This window comes from Canis lupus, chromosome 24 (genome assembly GCF_048164855.1).
Source record: "Canis lupus baileyi chromosome 24, mCanLup2.hap1, whole genome shotgun sequence".
Classification (NCBI taxonomy): Eukaryota; Metazoa; Chordata; class Mammalia; order Carnivora; family Canidae; genus Canis; species Canis lupus.
Genome location: NC_132861.1, coordinates 32,913,389 through 32,933,977, shown reverse-complemented (window position 1 = coordinate 32,933,977; position 20,589 = coordinate 32,913,389). Strand labels below are relative to the sequence as shown.

The 20,589-nt window shown below is 37.7% G+C and overlaps 1 long non-coding RNA gene across 1 annotated transcript in view; it reads right to left on the bottom strand.

The window, feature by feature from the left end:
- The window catches only part of LOC140615994 (uncharacterized), a 76,659-nt gene that overhangs the window by 37,471 nt on the left and 18,599 nt on the right, over positions 1 to 20,589 (bottom strand). The window lies entirely within an intron of this gene.

Genomic DNA, 20,589 nt, shown 5'->3' with positions numbered 1-20,589 from the left:
ACATTTTTAGCACACAGGAGAAATTTTATGTAATAAAATTACTGTATCTTTTGGACTTAACAAATTTGAATTTGTATTTAAACACATGATATGTCTGATAATTCTTAAAGTAATGGCACTTTTACTAACTTATTTGGGGGTCTTGGGTGCATTCTTAATTTGTGTTATTTGTTCTTCACACTTGACTTGGAGTGGGATATCTTCCTGCCACAGTATCAAGCGCTGATACTTGTCTCTGATCATGCAGTGTTCCAGACCTTTTTGGAAGATTGTTTCCCTAAAGTTTGGGTGTAGGTCTTGAGATAATACCACCAAACAGCTCTTGGAAATTCTCTTCTGAATAAACAGTAGCTATAATGATTCTCACCCATGACACTTAAGGGTTAGTCTTTTATGTTTAAGAGAAACATTGCTAAAACTAAAATGCCTCTATAAAGGAATGCTATTATAAATTGTAATGATATTCTCAAGTATCAATTTTTAATTTATTTGATGTAGCAAAGTCTAAGCCCAGCCACTCATCTCATATGGTCATGGTTAATCTTTTTATTAATAAAAATTTTGCTTAGAATAAACTTAGTCTTGTCAAATTGCTTGTATTCTATTGTCTTGACACCTACATTCATATTCTATGCCTTCTGTCTTAACCTTTTTTTTTTTTAATTACAGTAGGAAAAAAATCTCCTTTGATCTTTATTTAGTGGCTGGGCAATAGTTACTTTATAAATCTCCGTATCTATGTAAACACATTTATATTATAACTAACTACTGGATATTAAGCTTTCTTCTGTGAAGCCCTTAGTCTTTTGGAATAAATACTACATCCACGCACTTTTTTTTTTCCTTTCAAATTGTGAGGATTTTTTTTTTTTTTTTAAGTGAGGATCTTTTTAAACTTTCGATGTGAGGATGATTCTGGGTACAGATACTCCTAAAGAAAATGAGAAATAGGAAAACAGGTTCTTTTTCCTGTGTGTGTAACAGGATTTATTTCAAGTAATAGGTTTTTAGTCTTGGAAAATTTATATGTGAAACCTAAACACTACTGACAAGTATTTTTAGTGGATCATAAATCATTACCTTCTTAGGGAGCACTTTCAGCATTTTTTTTAATCCCATATACATTCATGTGGAGATAGTACTGTACACTTCTGGAAGAATAAACCCAAGCCAAGAAATAAAAGTGAATGCTAGGTAATCGAGAAGTCAAATTATTTAGTATTTGAGAGCACTACCATTTGGGGTATCTTTTCAGTTGGTAACCGAAGTGGTGTGTGTGTGTGTTTTACTATGGCAGAAAGGTTTTTTACACACCTCTTGCTCCCCAGACTTTGGAACCTGACCCTGCTTCATTATGGAAAAATGCACGAGGTCAAAACATCCTAACTCGTTAGTATTATCAGATGAATAATAACTTTACAAAGTCTTGGGATGTTCTCAAATGCTGGAGATACTTTTATAAGCATAATGATAAATTGTCTCCTTGACCTCTTACTGCATTCGACCCGTGTAAGCATTAAGAAACGGCCACCTTAGATAATAAAAGAAGTGCCCACCTTATGGGCTTAAAGTTCATACATGTGAAAAGTTCCTCTTTAGCATAGAACCAGCCGTACTGAAGAAGGTATTTTCTCCAAGAGGAGAAACCTGGCAAAAGACCAACTGGCATAAGGAGGAAAGCCCGCGCTTGTTTCTCGGTGTCCTGGCCCGCGTACACTCTAGTGTGTGAACAGCAACAGGTTATTTGAGGGCTTTCCCACTAGGGGGCAATGGTCCAGTCCCGGACGTAACCTAGCAGGTATTTTTAGAATGCACCGACTGGAGAGTTTTGTAAGAGCTTAATTATTAAAAGTAAATTGGGAACCAAACAAAGGGAAAGTTCAGAGTCGTATTTGTGTCCAAATCAAACCAGTATTCCAGCAGTGCTTGAGGGCCCGGGGATAGAGGGGGGCTCCCACGTGTCCGTTCCCATGTCTCTTATGGTCCTGTCTTGCTGGGAAAGCACCAAAAATGAACTTAGGGAAGAGCTGTGAGCTGTCCGTCATCGCCCTCACGGTCTGCCCAGCGCTTGGCGAAATCCGATGCTTGCAGGCCATGCTCACTTTCTCCTCTCCGGAGAGACCCGGAATTTCGTGTTGATTTCTGTTGAACTTCATGTTAACTCTAGAACACCATTTCCTTTTTAAAAATAACTTCTATATCTTGGAAATGTGTTTTTCAGGAGGTACAAAATGAAAAAATACCTCACCGGTAATCTCACCATGCAGAGAAAACATACTTGGCTTTTTTTCTTTTTTCCCCACAGAAAATGGAATCCTGTATACAGTTTTATGTCCTATTTCTCCACTTAACGTTGTGTCTTGAGAATACTCTTTAAGCAAGATTTCCCTGTCCGCAGAGCCTCCCATAGGTGGATAGTACACGATTTATTTCATCAGTTCCTGTTGTGGGACTGATTTTTGTTTTCATTTTTGTAAATAGAAGTATCAGAATGTAAGATTTTAAGGATACATTTCTAGAAATATAGTGTATTAAAGGGTACAGATATATTTAAGATTTGATGTGTCTTGTCAGATTTCTTTCCAAAACTGGAAGTTCATCACAAGTATATGGGATTAGGAACACCTGGGCAGCTCAGTGGTTGAGCATCTGCCTTCGGCTCAGGCTCAGGTCGTGATTCTGGAGTCCTGGGATCTAGTCCCACATGGGGCTCCCCACAGGGAGCCTGCTTTTCTCTCTGCCTCTGTCTCTGCCTCTGTCTCTCATGAGTAAATAAAATCTTTTTAAAAAGTATATGGGATTACCTGTATCCTCGACTCTCACTAATGAACAAAAATCCCATATTCTATCTTTATTAATTTGAAAAAATAAGTGGTAAGCCAATTTGTTTTCATATTTCTAGCCAGATACTAATTTCTATAATCTAGATAAGACATGTGCTCTGTAAATATTTTCTCCCCGTCTATGCTTGTCTTTTCATTCCCCTGACCCAGCTCTTTGAAGAGCAGTTCTTTTTTTTTTTTTTTTTTTTTTAATTTTTATTTATTTATGATAGTCACAGAGAGAGAAAGAGAGGCAGAGACACAGGCAGAGAGAAGCAGGCTCCATGCACCGGGAGCCCGACGTGGGAATCGATCCTGGGTCTCCAGGATCGCGCCCTAGGCCAAAGGCAGGCGCCAAACCGCTGCGCCACCCAGGGATCCCAAGAGCAGCAGTTCTTAATTTTCACAAAGTCCACTTGAGCACCTTTTTCTTCAATGGATAATAGTTTTGGTGTCATATCTAATAAGAAACTTGCCTAACTTAAGGTGACAAAGGTTTTTTTATTTTGTAGGACTTTAACAGTTTTCCATTTTTACATTTAGGTCTGGGATCCATTTGAGTCACTTTTTACATATGGTGTGTATAAGAATTATATATGTACCATAGACAGATCAAAGTTTGTTTTCTTTGCACTTTTGTCAAAAATCAGTTGACAAGGTGTTAGTCTGTTTCTAAACTGTTCCATTAGTTTCTGGGTCTGTGCTTTCACCCATTCTACGTTGCTTTGGTCGCTGTAGCTTTCCATAAGCACAAAGTAAATCAACTTTGTTCTTTTACAAAAACGTTTTGCCATATTGGTTCCTTTGCCTTTCCATTGGACATTTTAGAGTTGGCCTCTTGACAGGAACCAAAACAAGCACCTTCGTGGATTTTGATGATAATTGCATCGGATGCATAGACCAGTTTGAGGGAGAGTGGACGTCTTAATATTTGTCTTCCACTCCATGAACGCAGCGCAGTGCTCTGTTTTATGTAGGTCGTGGATTTCTTTTATCAGTGTTTTTAGTTGTTAGCATACGGATCTTGCATGCACACTGTGAATTAGTTCATTCTTAGAAAGTTTTCTATTTTTAATTGTTCATTGTATCTAGAAATACAATTGATTTTTTGTATATTGACCTTGTATCCTGACACCTTGCCAGATCCACTTATGTAGATTTTTAGAAGTTTTCTATTTAGTCATGTTGTCTGCAGCTTATTTATAATAAATGTTTCCTTTCTTTACCATCTTTCCAATTTTCCTTTCAAATGCCATTTATTTCTTTTCTTTGTCCTACTGCACTGGTTAGACCCTCCAGCTATTGATCAAAGCTGTGGTGAGGCCAGACACATCCTTGTCTTGTCACCAATCCTAGGAGGCGAGCATTCAGTCTTCTACCGTTAAGTAGGTTAATTGAAGGATTTTTGTAAATGGCCTTTTTAAGGCTGAGGAAATTCCTTTTTATTCCTGGTTTTCTGAGACTTGTTAATCATGAATGGACGTTGGGTTCTGTTGGATGTTTATTCTCCATCTATCGAAACGATCTTGTCTTTTATTTTTCCCTTCATAATATTGGTGTATGAATCACATCCATTTTTTTTGTAGGACTAGCCTTGAATTTCCAGAGTATTGTTATATTCCTTTGCTAGTATTTTATTGAGTATTTTTGTTCATAAGGGATATTGATATGTGGTTTCCTTACCTTTTAATGTCATTGTCCGGTCAGTGTAATGTTGCTCTTATAAAATGAGTTTCCCTCCTCTTGTATATTTATGGAAGAATATGGGTAGAATTAATATAATTTCTTCCCTAAATGTTGGACAGTATTCACCAACGATGCCATTTGGGCCTCTTTTTTTTAAAATTTTTATTTATTTATGATAGAGAGAGAGAGCGAGAGGCAGAGACATAGGCAGAGGGAGAAGCAGGCTCCATACACCGGGAGCCCGATGTGGGATTCGATCCCGGGTCTCCAGGATCACGCCCTGGGCCAAAGGCAGGCGCCAAACTGCTGCGCCACCCAGGGATCCCTGGCCCTCTTTATTGGAAGGTTTTTATCTGAATTCAATTCTTTAAGTAGAATTATGCAGATTATTTATTTCTTGAGTTTTAGCAGTTTGACTGTCAAGGAAATTGTCCATTTCATCCAAGTTATCAAACTTATGAGCAGAGTTATTCATAACATTCTGTTTTGTCTTATTCTGCTCAGGCTGCTATAACAAAGTACCATAGGTGGTTCTTTCTTATTTTCTTTTCCTCCCCCTCCCCCTTCTCTTCCTCCCTCTTTTCCCCTCTCCCCCTCCCCTTCTCCTCCTCTTTCTTCTTCTTCTTCTGTATTCCAACCAAAGAGTCTATTTCATTTAGGGTTAGAAAGTTCTTCCCTTCATTTATGGTTAGAAAATGAGAAAAAGTTCTTTAATATTCATTTTTTAACACTTACTGCTTTTATTATGAATCATTTTATTTCTTCATTGAATTTTCACTTCTATTAATGATGACATAAGAGCTATTAATTTCACTATATTTTAAATTTTAGCCATTAACTAGAGCACTTAGCAATTCTACTTTTATGTCAGTTGATTCTTTGGTGTTTTGTGTAATTATACTGCCTTCACATAATTTCACTTATTTTCCAATATTGAATCTCTTATTTTTCTGCTTTAATTGCATAACTTCCAAAATAATGCTAAATAAAAGACAGATACAAAGTTGTTTGTCTTATTCATGACTGCATGGGAATGCCTTTGGTTTTGTTGTTAAGTATAATGTGGGCCATTGATTGAGGTACTCTTCATCCTGTTAAGAAGAAAAATCTCCCTGGTCCTATTTTTACCGAGATTTTTTTTTTTAATCAAATGTAATATCAAATGCTGTGGCTGTCTAATCAGTTTGTTTTAATTTCCTTTGAAACTACTAAATTGATGAATAATATTTTTGGAATTTTACTTCTTCATACTAGATAACATTGATCTTTAGTTTTTGTGTGTACTTGTTTTTGTCAGGGTTGGGCCAGCTTCATAAAATTAAATGACATGGTCTCATCTCAGTGCATTAGCATGGTTTTGCTGCTTTGACTCAAGCGTACCCTTTGTAATTCCAGCGGAGTGGGAGTGGGGTGGCAAAAGGTAAGGTGATATTTATTTTTGTGGTGGTTACTCTCTTCTCCAAAGGGTCCTTCTTATTTTAATTCTGAACTCCATCAAGGTTATAATACTTAAAATTATTACAGGTAAAGAATTCACTCCAAATTACCACATAATATGTCCCAGTAGCATGATCTTGACCTACATCAATAAAAAGTATTTTATTCCTTAAAGAGACCTCAAACCTTATTCAGCCAACCTCCTCAGTTGAAAAATGGCAAAACATACAATTGTTGTGTCAAGAGTCACGTAGCTATGAGTCACTCTACAAAGAGAATTGTAACATATGTCTCTTGTGGGAATTGAAATGTATTATTTCTTTATTAGTCTCTGAATCACCCAGCAGAGTCAGCAGAATGAAGCACCATCATTTGAACTTTTACTGGTGACATTTTTGCTTCTTCCCAATATCTTTGAAAAAGTTCATCTATTGGCCCAAATCTAGATCAAACTCTTGTTGCCCAGCAGTTTACTCAGTAATGCCTGAGAGGATCCACTGATCAGATTAGATATTCTCTTAAATATCAACGAAGAAGTAGTTAGGATGTAATGGACTGCCAAACTAGGAGCCCTGCCAGTCTAAGAAAATATTATTATAAAGTTCTTTCTCTTCTCCTCTTATCCTTTCTTCACACCACTGGCAGCAAGTGCCGACTTGTCTTGCCAACAAGCTTATTCCACTACACCAAGTTACTTCCCTTTCTTTTTCTTCTGTGACCATTTAAGTTTGTGCCTCTGCTGCTTTGGAATTAGGACAGAATGTTTGTAATTACAATATTAAGGTGTACAATATTAAGGAGTCAACACTCAATATAATAATAAAATATTTTGCAGAGTGTAACATGGTTTACGTAGTCCTCGTATAAACTCTCATTTGATCCCAACTTCATTTCTGAGATGGTGAAAGTGTTACTCTCCCCATTTGACCCTTGAAATCAGGACTCAGAGGATGTGACTTGCGCAAAGTCTAACCACTTGGTAGACTTGGGTTCAAACCCAGTTTTTCTTATTCTCATTCCCATGTGTCCTTTTGTACAATATTAAACACACTCCGGGGCACCTGGGTGGCTCAGTGGTTGAGTGTCTGCCTTTGGCTCAGGTCGTGATCCGGGGTCCTGGGATCGAGTCTCACATCAGGCTTCCCCCAGGGAGCCTGCTTCTCCCTCTGCTCATGTCTCTCTGCCTCTCTTTCTTTTTTTTTTTAATTTTTTTTTAATTTTTTATTTATTTATGATAGTCACAGAGAGAGAGAGAGAGGCAGAGACACAGGCAGAGGGAGAAGCAGTCTCCATGCACTGGGAGCCTGATGTGGGATTCGATCCCAGGTCTCCAGGATCGCGCCCTGGGCCAAAGGCAGGCGCCAAACCGCTGCGCCACCCAGGGATCCCCTCTGCCTCTCTTCCTGTGTCTCTCATGAATAAATAAATAAAATCTTTGTAAAAAAAATAAAATAAACACACTCCCTCTTTGATATTAAAGATATTTTTATTTTTAATTTCATTTCCATTTTATGATGATAGTTTTTCATTGTACTAAAGATTTTACATAAATTAACTGACATAATTTTCATAAATGTGACTTGCCTAGAGCCACACAGCTAGTAAATAGTAGAGCCAAGGATTAAACCTACTTGGGCCATCTCCAGAGCCCACAGGCTTTTTTCTTTATTTTTAAGATTTATTTATTTTAGCGAGAGCATGAGTAGGAGAGGCAGAGGGAGAGGCTCAGGCTCCAGGCGGGGCTCAATCCCATGACCCCAGCCAAACCAAGAGTCCAATGCTCAATGACTCTATCCAGGCGCCCCTCCAGAGCCCATAGTCTTAACCATAACTTTAGATTCCTGGAATAAAAATAAAGTTCATCCATAATGCCACCTCTCAGAGGTCATTTGTTTTGCTTTCATATGTACAAAAACTGGGGTTGTATTCACACTGTTTTATAAGCTATTCTCACATTATGGCCTACATTTTCCCACCACTGACAAACACTTCCATTTTTAATGACTGCATTACAAAGATATACCATGGTGTATTAAGTGGACTTCCTGTTGGCCACATCTAGATTTTTTTGCCAAGATTTTTTCCTGTTCCAGGTAATTCTGCAACGTCTATCCATGCACAGAGATCTAGTACTCTGATCATTTCGTTGGACCGATTTCCTGAAAATGAAAGTTCTAGATCAACAAGCTACATTTTAAATCTGGATACAGTGTTATAACTATCTACCAGAAAGGTTCTAGATGAAGCTTTGTTAGAAAGTAAAACAAACTTTAAAAAAAAAAAAAAAAAAAAAAGGAAGTAAAACAAGCTTAAGGTCCTAATTTAAATATCAATGTGACAGGTGCCAAAGCAGTGGATAAAAATGTCCATTTCGTTACTGATTTATATTAAGCTTGGCCCTTATTTTTCCATGGCTAATAATATTGCAAGGTTCTAGAACTGGATGAAATTTCAGATATCAAGGTAAAACATTTTCTGCACAATATAACTATGGCTTTTAACTTTCTCTTGACGGGAAACTTGAAAGAGATAATTCCTTGGATTAATGCACAGGCAGCCAGCTTTTTTCTTTTTTTAAAGCATATGAAAGGAAACAAATTCTTTCCTACAGAGAAGTGTTAAATAATTGAACCTCATAGAGTGAAATTTGCATAAGCCCCTAAATAAAAAGTAGGAACTCTGATAATGAGAGATTCTGAAGGAAGTGTACATGAAGGTGCAGATAGTGTAGGATAACTCAGCATGGGGCCAGGTGGGATCTCTGTAAATCTGGATAAAGAAGAATCCAGACCACCCAGAGCCATTTTTCTGGACAGTGCCTTGGAGGCTGAGAAACTAGACTACAATTATAATACAGTAGTCACTTTTTATCACATTTGTGTTATAATACAAAGGAATCATAGCAGCTGTGAGTCTGTGCTTTGGAGTCAAATGGTTCTGGATTCAAGTCCTCCTCTACCACTGCCATCTTGTGTATGGTACTTTGCAAGTGTGTCAGTTTTCTCATCTGTAAAATAGTAGTAACACCTAACTCATGAGATTGTTGAGAGAATTAAATAGGACATTAATTCTATGAAGTACTTATAGAGTCTAGTGTATATTAAGTGCACAATAACGTTAGCTGCTATTGTACATGGTTGACCCCCACCTTACCTGTTGTATTACCTAACTGGTTTTGATAAAGGCAGTGGGGAAATAACACGTAATGTGGTATATACAAATTCTCTAGCATCCAGATCCTGTTTAACATGTAAAATACAAATTTCCCCTCCTGATAACACACTTTCCAGACTTAAATTCAGGCCTTCCTCCAAAGCGGAGCCAGCCAGACCACATGTTTTGCCCCTCACTAGGATCTCAGTTACATGTGACTTGTGTCATTGTAATAAACCTCCCTCCCTGGGAGGGAGACCTTTACCAGGTCAGTGGGGAGGAACTCAGGCTTTACTTCATAATTTGGTTTGCCTTAACTGAAAACCTGCTTCTCTACACCAAGGAAACCTGCTGTAGCTCACAGATCCCTAACCAACATAGGTCATTATCTCCCACTCCTTTCTCATTCCCCACAACTCTGCCCCCAGGCCCTCTGTTCCATCCCTAGGCATGCCAGGGTTCTGTAGCATAAGGTTGCCTCTATAGGCCTTAGTTCAAACATCTACTCTAGATAGCTCTCTCCAGACTGATGCTCAGTTGGCATCCCTTCAGGGAGCCTCGATCACCAACCACCAGGCCTCCAATTTCTTTCATGGCACTGGTTACTATCCAAAACTGTGTCAGTCATTCACTTTGATAATTATCTGTCTCCCTAGTGAGACAGGCAACTACAAAAGAGAGGTCTTGTTTGACTCCTTAACTGTAGTAATCTGGACCCTAAAACATGTATGGCATTTAATAGACACTCAAAGAATATTTATTGAATGACTGAATGAATACATCCTGCCCTCCATAACCTTACCCATGCTACCCCATGGATGTAAGTTTCAGATTCCTCATTGGTTAAGTGATGCTAGTAATGAGGATCAACTGAGTTAAACATATGCAAGTGCTTAGGATAGGCCATGGCACTAAACAGTCACTATTATGATGTCGAAATACATTCAGATTGCTGGGAGAATGGTCCTTGTAGGTTAAGACTGAGGTTTCTGTTTGCTTGTGCAACTTGGGCCTTCCTTACTTAGCTCCTAGAGGACTTGCCCTATGTGGGTCCCTATGTCTTAGAACCAAAAACAGAAAGTTGATTCTTTTTCTTGTTTGTAGTCCCTTTAACTTCCTTTTTTGATTCATCTCTTTTTAAGGAGATAATTCTCTACTGTTAGGTGCTTATGTGATCAGATTGAGCCCAGACAGCTAATCCAGGATACTATCCCTTTTTTTGAGTCTATAACCTTCATTGCATTCACAAAGTTCCTTTTGCCATATAATGTAACACAGGCACAGGTTCTAGTGATTAGGACCTGTACATTTTCGTGTGTGTGTGGGGGGAGGGAGAGGGTTATTCTGCCTACAGTATAAAATATTCAGAGGAAAAGAAGTATAATATTTAGGGGAAAAAAGCAAAAAGATTAAAAAAATTATAGATACTAAAGACAGGCAAAGACAGGCATATGATAAAACTATCATATACCTGATTTGTGTATCTGGAGAAAAATAATGTAATGGAATAAATGCATTCTATGATTCAAGCAAATTTTCTAGAAATGAGACCCAAATCTTTAAAAAAAAGAGATGTACAGATGTCTGGGAAAACCTGATACAGAACAATCCATTTCCAGACATATGGATAAAACTAATGGATGTCAAAAATGAAGAAAAAAATTCATGAGTATCCAGTAAAAAATATTAAAGCAAATTATAACGCGAAGGGAGGAATCAAGCTGACCTCAAATTTCCTCAAAATAATATTGAGTTCTAGAAGACAGTGGAGTAATGCTGACAAAATCTTTATTTTTTTATTTTTTCTGACAGAATCTTTAAATAAATGAAGTATAATCCAATTTTTTCATATCTTCCTATTACACTTAGTGTTCAGTTAGGAAAAAGAAAGTATTGTGGATGTTCTGAAGAAATATAATAGATTGTAGAGAAAATTTAACACAAGATATTAATTATACAAAAAGAGTTCTATCTAGACTAGTTACTTCAAGAAGCCATTACCAGCCCTGAAGCTAAAGAATCAGAGTAGGCAATGGTTTTACCCAGAGCCCACAGTTATTTCTGTAATGGTGGGGCAGCTCTTGGAACTGCCAACACTACATTATACCCAGGAATGCATATTCCTCCTGATGCTGCAGAAGCCCATGAGTCCAAAGTGCCCGCTGTTCCCAGGCTAAGAGCCCACAGATGCTATGCTGGCAAGACTGCATCTGTGTGGCTGTTACTCTGGGAAGCATAATATCTGGGTAGGAAGCAGTGGTCAAGATTTACCTGCCTTTGCTACTGATACCACTGCCAGACACACTTACTAAAAGCAAAATAAAGAAATGCTTCTGCTGAATAAAAAATGTTGGAAAGAATGTGGAGAAAAAGAAACCCTAATGCACTGCTAGTGGAAATGCAAATTGGTGCAGCTACTCTGGAAAACAGTATGAAGTTTCCTCAAAAAATTAAAAATAGATTTACCATATGATCCAGTAATTCCACTACTGGGTATTTACCCAAAAACAATGAAAACACTAATTCGAAAAGATGTTTATTGCACCATGATTTACAATAGCCAAGATATAGAAACAACCAAAGTATCTATCAATAGATGAAAAAGATGTCTCTCTCTCTCTCTCTCTCTCTCACACACACACACACACACACACACACACACACACATACACACACAATGGAATATTACTCAGCCACAAAAAAGAATGGAATCTTGCCGTTTGCACCAACATGGATAGATCTAAAGAGTATAATGCTAAGTGAAAGTCAGTCAGAGAAAGACAATACCATATAATTTCACTCTTATGTGGAATTTAAGAAACAAAACAAGTGGGCAGCCCGGGTGGCTCAGCAGTTTAGCGCCGCCTTCAGCCCAGGGCATGATCCTGGAGTCCCAGGATCGAGTCCTGCGTCAGGCTCCCTGTATGGAGCCTGCTTCTCCCTCTGCCTGTGTCTCTGCCTCTCTCTCTCTGTGTGTCTCTCATGAATAAATAAATAAAATCTTTAAAAACAAAACAAGTGAAAAAAACATAAAAAAGACTCTTAAACATAGTGAACGAACTGGTAGTTGCCAGAGTTGCCAGTTGCCAGAACTGGCAGGTGGAGGGATGGGTGAAATAAGTGAAGGGGACTAAGAGTACACTTATTATACTGAACACTAAGTAATGTATAGAATTGCTGAATAATTATATTGTACACCCGAAACTAATATAACAGTACATGTTAGTTGTACGTGAATAATCCAAAAAAATATTCCACCATTCTCCCACCTTCCAATTTCCTACCAAAATGCCCCATAGGCAGAACCTAAGTGGAAGCCAGATTGCAAAGAGATGTGGAAATGTAATGTGCAGGTTTCTGTTCCCAATGCTCAGAAGAGAACATGGAAGCCTGTGAATAAAGCTGAGAGACAAGAGACCAATAATTGGCACACTAGACAAATTGTATTACCATCTAAAGGAAACAGCCATTTCCAGGCAAGATAGGGTAAAGGAAACTAGATTTACCCTTCTGCAAAACAGTTTAAAAAACAACACAGACAAAACACATAAACAATGGTTTTAAAGACACCAGATGTGGGATCCCTGGGTGGCGCAGCGGTTCGGTGCCTGCCTTTGGCCCAGGGCGCGATCCTGGAGACCCAGGATCGAGTCCCACGTCGGGCTCCCGGTGCATGGAGCCTGCTTCTCCCTCTGCCTGTGTCTCTGCCTCTCTCTCTCTCTGTGTGACTATCATAAATAAATAAAAATTAAAAAAAAAAGACACCAGATGTTAGGCAATGAAGGACAGTGATCTCTGAAAGAGAGAAGTCAAAGAAGGTGAGGCCTATGAGTGCTGCACCTTACTGTCTTGTGAGAGTTTCCAGGCTGTGGCAAAAGGACAGGGAACTAAAATGGAACCTGGAAAACCCTCTGAGGCAAGGTGGTGCTTCTGAGACCAAAGTGGCTACATTCACAGGATAAAGTACCATAGTGATGACAGCCGCACAAAGAGAAAACCCTAGAGATCTAAAGAAGGATCACCTTAAGTGTTCATCAGAGTACTAACCAGCCCTCGGTCAGTAAGGAAATTAATAGAGGCCTGTGAAAGAGTCATCAGAGGATTAGAGGGACAGGATGACAGAGGTCTGGGAATAGTGTCAACTCCTATCAATTAGGCTCATTGTTCATATAGTTTTGAGTAGAGGACTCAGAAAGGTCTCACTTCAACAAAAGAGAATAGGTAATCCTAGACTAAGCACTGCTCTGAATCCACCTAAAAAATCATCAAAACTAGACCACCCCAAGTCAAACCATTCTCAAGTAACTTAATGGTATCACAGGATGAAGCTCAAGAAGATTTATAGGAATGCAAAAATATCCAGGACTCACTATGGCAAAAGTCATAATGTCTGAAAGACAATCAAAGAAGACCAGGAATTCAAAGAAGTTGTAAAAACACAGCCATAGTGAGGAGAATAATCAACCAACTGATAACAACCAAGAACAGCCACAGAAGATAAAAGAAAAGTGAAATAAAATAATTTTTAAGTCTTTTTTAAAGATTATTTATTTATTTTAGTAATTTCTACACCCAATGTGGGGCTCGAACTCATGACCCTGAGATCAAGAGTCATGAGATCAAGAGTCAGTCATATTCTTTTGCCTGAGCGAGCCAGGCACTTGTAAATCTGTATTTTATATGTTAAAAAGATAAGAGAAATGAAGGTATAAAACAGACTAAATCATACTTTTTGGGGTTAGAAACTATAAGGTCTAACATGAAAAATATGCCAGATGAGATTAATGGTAAATTAAATATTATGGAAGAAAAGTTTAGTGAACTTGAAGCAATACCAATAAAAACTATTCTAAATGAAACATAAAGGGAAAAAATAATGAAAAGAGCACCATTTCTTAATGTTAAGAAACAGTAAGCAACCTAATATATGGATAAATAGCATTCACAAGGAGAGGAGAGAGAGCAGGAGACTAAAAAAATATTTTTTAAAGAAATCATAGTTGAAATTTTTCCAAATTTGATAAAAATTATAAACAGAGATCCAAAATATTTAATAAATCCCAAGCATATGAAACATAAGGGAAACTAAATCAAGGTACCATATAATCAAATGACTGAAAATCAATAAAAAGGAGAAAATATTATAGGCAGTGAAAGAAAACCAGTGTTATACAGGAGAACAAAGAAAAGGATGCTATCAGATTTCTCAATGGAAATAATGCTAAAAAGAAGCCACCAAAGCATTTTTAAAGTACTGAAAGAGTGGGTGGCTCAGCAGTTTAGTGCCTGCCTTCAGCCTGGGCGTGATCCTAGAGACCTGGGATCGAGTTCCACATCAGGCTCCCTGCATGGAACCTGCTTCTCCTTCTGCCTGTGTCTCTGCCCCTCTCTCTCTCTCTCTCTCTCTCTCTCTCTCTCTGCCTCTCATGAATAAATAAATACAATCTTAAAAAAAAATACTGAAAGAGGAGCGCCTCAGTGGCTCAGTCAGTTAGGGGTGGGACTCTTGATTTGGGCTCAAGTCATGATCTCAGGATTTTGAGATCAAGCCTCATGTAAGACTCTGTGCTAGGAGTAGTGTTTGCTTAAGATTATTTCTCTCCCTCTCCCTCTGCCTTTGTGTATGCACAAGCACTCGGGTGGGTGTACTCGTGCGCTCTCACTCTCTCTCTCTCTCTTGCTCTCTCTCTCGCTTGCTCTCTCCCTCTCTCAAATAAATAAAATACTAAGAGAAAAAAAGACTTTGTAAACCTTAAATTCTATACCAAGCAAAATATCTTTCAGAAACATTGGAAAACCAAGTAAAAATTGTCAGAATCAAAATTTTCAGGACTCTGGTTAATAACAAAAAGAATGCTGAATTATGAAAAAGGCAACTGAAAAAATGGTATTAATGCTTTGTGGCATTTCTATTTATCCTGGCCCCATGCATCCCTGGCTCAGGGGTAGATAGTCTGGATGATGGCAGCCTGCATTATCACCATGAGACCCTGGTCCTTGGTTTTAGAGAGAAGAGCACGTTGTCTTTCATTTTCAAAGAAATATGTTTGTCTGTTCTAACCTGTGTGGGGGCTACCTGAAAGTGCTTGCTTTTGTTTGCCCTAACTTGGAAGTCACTCGGGGCAGAAAAGTGGTTTTACAGTCAGAATTCCTTGTAATCCTTGCAAGGCAAATGAACTACTGCTGTTTCCTTGGCAAAAGATTACAGCCGAGGCATGTGATATGCCCAGTGATGTGCCCAAAGCTTGGCAGGAAAAGCTGGGAAGAGTTTTTGTTTTTGTTTTTGTTTTTTGTAAATTAGGACATTCAAAAGTGACTACATTTATTGAGAAACCAAGAAAGCCATGTATATGCCCAAAGTAGGATGTGTGTAGAAAAGACTTAGAAAGACACTAAACTTTCACCCCTGGCTGATCTCTGACCGCAGCACGAGGAAGAAATAGAGGCTCAGCATCGTAAATGACCTGTCAAAGCACTGAAGGAGTGCTCCAACACAGTCTGAAAGTATTTTTCCCATTTCTTTTTTTTTCTTGTCTTTTCCTTTAGTTCCAGACACTCAAAGAAATCTCTGTCAAAACACCAACTGATCACAAGCTAAAAGGAACAGAGGCTTCAGAAATCTCACATGACAAAGAATATGGACTTTACAGAAATAGTTTTTAAAGGCCACTGAAAAACTAAATAGCTATAGTCCACAGCTAGCAACAAAATAAACCCTAAAATGAGAGAAAAATCTGATTTCCAGAGTTGCCATATTTATATTCAAATGCTCAGTTTTCAACAAAAATTAGGAAGCATATAAAGTAACAAGTATAGCCCATTCACAGAAGAAATTTTTTAAAAACTGCGTCAGAGACATTGAACTTACTAGATGAAGACTTTAAATAGATTGTTTAAAATATGCTTGAAAAGCTAAAGGAAACCACAGATGAAGAGCTAAAGGGAACAAGAAGAATAGTATCTCAATGAATAGGGAACATCATAAAGAAACACAAATTAGGGGTGCCTGGGTGGCTCAGTGGGTTAAGAGTTTGCCTTCGGCTCAGGTCATGATCTCAGGGTCCTGGGACAGAGCCCTGCATCTGGCTCCTCCAGTGGGGAGTCTGCTTTTCCTTCTCCCTCTACCATTCCCTGTGCTTGTGCTGTCTGGCTCTCTCTATCTCTCTGTCAAATAAATAAATAAAACTTAAAAAAAAAAAGATACACAAAATATAAAAAGGAACCAAACAAAAGTACTGGAACTATAGAGTACAATAATTGAAATGAAAAAATAAATTGATAATATGTGAAATATAGTCTAGAAGCATAGGCTCACTAAAAGACAGACCTAATCATAGGAGTATAGAACATTTCCCCGTGCCTACACCTTAGCAGTACATTTCTGAAGGTTTATTTACAGAAGATACTTTTATTGAGTTCATCATACTCAGTTACAAAATTTAAAAAAAATTAAAGGCATACTAAAAGGCAAAAAACAGTTTGAAGAGTAATGTAAACATCAGAACCGGACTCAAATATGGCAAGGATGTTGGAATTTTCAGGCTGGGAATTTAAAACAACTATGATTAATATGCTAAAGGCCCTAATAGATAGGAAACATACGAGCAATATAAGCAGAGAGATGGAAATTCTAGTAAAGAACCAAAAAGAAATGCTAGAGACTAAAAACATTATAACTGAAATGAAGAATGCCTTTGCTGGCTTTATTAATAGACTTCACATACCTGAGGAAAAAAAAATCTCTGAACTTGAGAATATCTTGATAGAAACCTCCAAAACTGCAAAACCAACAGATAAAAGACTGAAAAAAGGGTAACACAGTATCCAAGAACTGGGGAACAACTACAAAATGTGTAACACATACAGCTTAAAACAGAAGATTGTAACAGAAGGAGAAGAAAAAGAAAAAGGAGTAGAAGAAACATTTGAAACAACAAGGACTGGGAGTTTCCTCAAATTAATGCTGAACACCAAATTGCTGATACAGGAAGCTCACAAACACACTAAGTATGATAAATACCAAAAAAAACTATACCTAGGAACATTACTTTTAAAAACAAAACAAAACACAACAGAAAACAAGAGATAAAGAGAAAATCCTGAAGGAAGCTAGAGGGAAAAAACACCTTACTTATAGACGAACAAAGATACATCTAAACATAAGACTTCTCCTCAGAAACCATGCAAAAGAGTGGTGTGCCTTTAAAAGGCTCAGAGAAAAAACTCACCAACCTAGAATTCTGTATCCTGTGAAATTATCCTTCAAAAGTGAAAAGGAAATTAAGACTTTCTCAAACAAAAATTGATAGATTTTTTTTTCCCCAGTAGACTTACCTTGCAAAAAACCTTCCTTTAGAGAGAAGGAAAATGATATAAGTCAAAAACTCAGCTCTACTAAAAGAAAGGAGGAGCACTGGATAAATTGAAGGTAAAATAAAAGTTATTGTCCTTATGTTTAACTGATCTAACAGATTACGTTTGTTCAAAATAATAAGAACAACAATGTATATATATGCTTATGTATAAATAAAATAAGTGATGACAATGATATCACTTATGATATTAGGGAAGAAATGGAGGAATTAGCATTATTTGTTTTTTCTTTAAGATTTTATTTATTCATGAGAGATGCAGAGAGAGGCAGAGACAACAGGCAGAGGGAGAAGCGGGCTCCATGCAGGAAGCCCGATGTGGGACTCGATCTTGGGACTCCAAGATCACGCCCTGAGCCAAAGGCAGACGCCTAACTGCTGAACCTCCCAGGCATCCCCATTATTTGTTTTTTAAAAGGTATTCACACTACCTGGGAAACAGCACAGTGTTATTTAAAGTAGGCTTGAATTAGTTATAAATGTATTGCAAATTCTAGGGCAATCACTGAATAAAGGGGTAAAGTATAAATTATATGCTAAAAGGAGAGAAAATGAAATTATATAAAATGCTTAATTAAAATGACAAAAGGCAGAAAAATATTGGAAGACAAAAAATAAGAACAAAGGCAACAAATGGAAAAAGGCAACAGATATGGTAAATATTAATCCAACTGTATCAATAATAACTTTGAATATAAATGGTCTAACTGTGCCATGTGTTGGAATGGATCAAAAAACAAGACCCAGGGCACCTGGGTGACTCAGTCGGTTAAGCATATGGCTCTTGAATTTGGCTGATGTCATGATCTCGAGGTCCTGAGATAGAACCCTGAGTTACGCTCCATGCTTAGTGAGGAGTGCAATGCTTAAGATTCTCTCCCTATGCTTCTCCCCTCACTCAAGCTTTCTCTTGCTCTCTTTATCATGCACACATGTACACTCATGCTCTCAAATAAATAAAATCTTTTTTAAAAAGGATCCAACTATATATTAACTTATTTTAAATATAAAAAATATATAAATTAAAAGTAAAGGGATGGAGAAAGAGATAACATGCCAACTCTAAACCGAACAAAGTGGGAAAAGCAATATTAATTTCAAACAGAGAACACTTCATAAAAAGGAAAGTTTTTAGGGATAAAGAGGGGCATTATTGTAGTGTTAAAGGGATCAATTTTCCAAGAAGACATAACATGACTTAACATGTATGCACCAAACAACAGAGCATCAAACAACATCAGGCAAAGACAGAACTGCAAGGAAAAATAGATGTATCCATTATTATAGTTGGAGACTTTAATACACCTGTGTCAGAAATGAACAGATCTAGCTGGCAGAAAACCACTGAATACATACTAGAAATCAACAACACCATTGATGAACTGGATATAATGCACATCTATAGATTACTTCATCCAACAAGAAACTACACATTCTTCTCAAGTTCCTATGGAACATTCACCAAGATAGACCAAATTCTAAGCCATAAAACATACCTTAACAAATTTCAAAGAATATAAATCATATAATGACTTCTTCTGGACCATAGTAGAATTAAACTAGAATTTAATAACAGAAAAGAGGGACACCTGGGTGGCTCAGTGGTTGAGCATCTGCCTTTGGCTCAGGTCATGATCCAGAGTCCCGGGATCAAGTCCCACATCAGGCTCCCCGTGTGGAGCCTGCTTCTCCCTCTGCCTGTGTCTCTGCCTCTCTCTCTGTGTCTCTCATGAATGAATAAATAAAAATCTTTTAAAAAAATAACAGAAAAGATAGCTAGAAAATATCCAAATACTCAAAGAATAAACAACACATTTCTAAGTGACACATGGGTCAAAGAAGAAATCTCAAGAGAAATTTAAAAATATTTGACCTAAATGAAAATGAAAACACAAGTTCTCAAAATCTGTGGGATATAGTGAAAGGACTGCTCAGAGGGATATTTATAGTATTGAATGTACATACTAGAAAAGAAGAAAGATTAAAAATAATCTAAGCTTCTACCCTAGGAAACTAGAAAAATAAGAGCAAATTAAACCCAGACTATACCAAATAGAATAAATAATAAAAATATGAAATCAAAAACAGGAAATTAGTGGAGAAAATCAATGAAACAAATAGCTGGTTCTTTGAAGAAATCAATAAAATCAATAAGCCTCTAGCCAGGATAACTAAGAAAAAAAGGTGAGGACACAAATTATTAATATCAGAAATGAAAGAGAGAACAATAATACAGACCCCATGGAGATTAAAAGAATGATAAAAGAATACTATGAACAACTATCTGCCCACATTTGATAACGTAGACAAAATGGATGAATTTCTTGAAAGATACAACCTGCCAAAATTCACACAAGAAGAGATAAGCAACTCAAAAGAGAGAGAGAGAGAGAGAGAGAGAGAGAAGCAATATTTATTTAAAAAATCAAATCTAAAATTAATAGGCGTTAGAAGAAAAGGCGAGAACGACCCCCGGACCGGCCAAAGCCCGCCTGCCGCTGCATCTCCGTGTCCAGTGCTTATGTCCGCCCCTGTGGCCACCATGCCTAAGAGAAAGGCTAAAAGGGATGCTAAAGGAGATAAAGGCAAGGTGAAGGATGAGCCACAGAGAAGATCCGCAAGGTTATTTGCTAAACCTGCTCCTCCAAAGACAGAGCCCAAGCCTAAAAAGCCTCTGCAAAGAAGGGAGAGAAGGTACCCAAAGGGAGAAAAGGGAAAGCTGATGCTGGCAAAGATGGAAATAACCTTGCAGAAAATGGAGATGCCAAAACAGACCAGGCACAGAAAGCTGAAGGTGCTGGAGATGCCAAATGAAGTATGTGCATTTTTGATAACTGTACCTCTGGTGATTGTACAGTTTGAAACACTACTTTTTATCAAGTTTTATAAAAATGCAGAATTTTGTTTTCCTTTTTTTTTAAGCTATGTTGTTAGCACACGGAACACTTCCTTGTTGTTTTGGGGGAAGGGCATATGTCACTAATAGAATATCTCCGAAGCTAAATTAATAGCAAGGGGAAAAACACCTTTCCCTTCTAGTTTTGAGAAACTTCCTCTTGGCTCCCAGGAGGAGGGACTCCTTGATGTTGACACACATGAGGCACCTTGGTGGTGTGCAA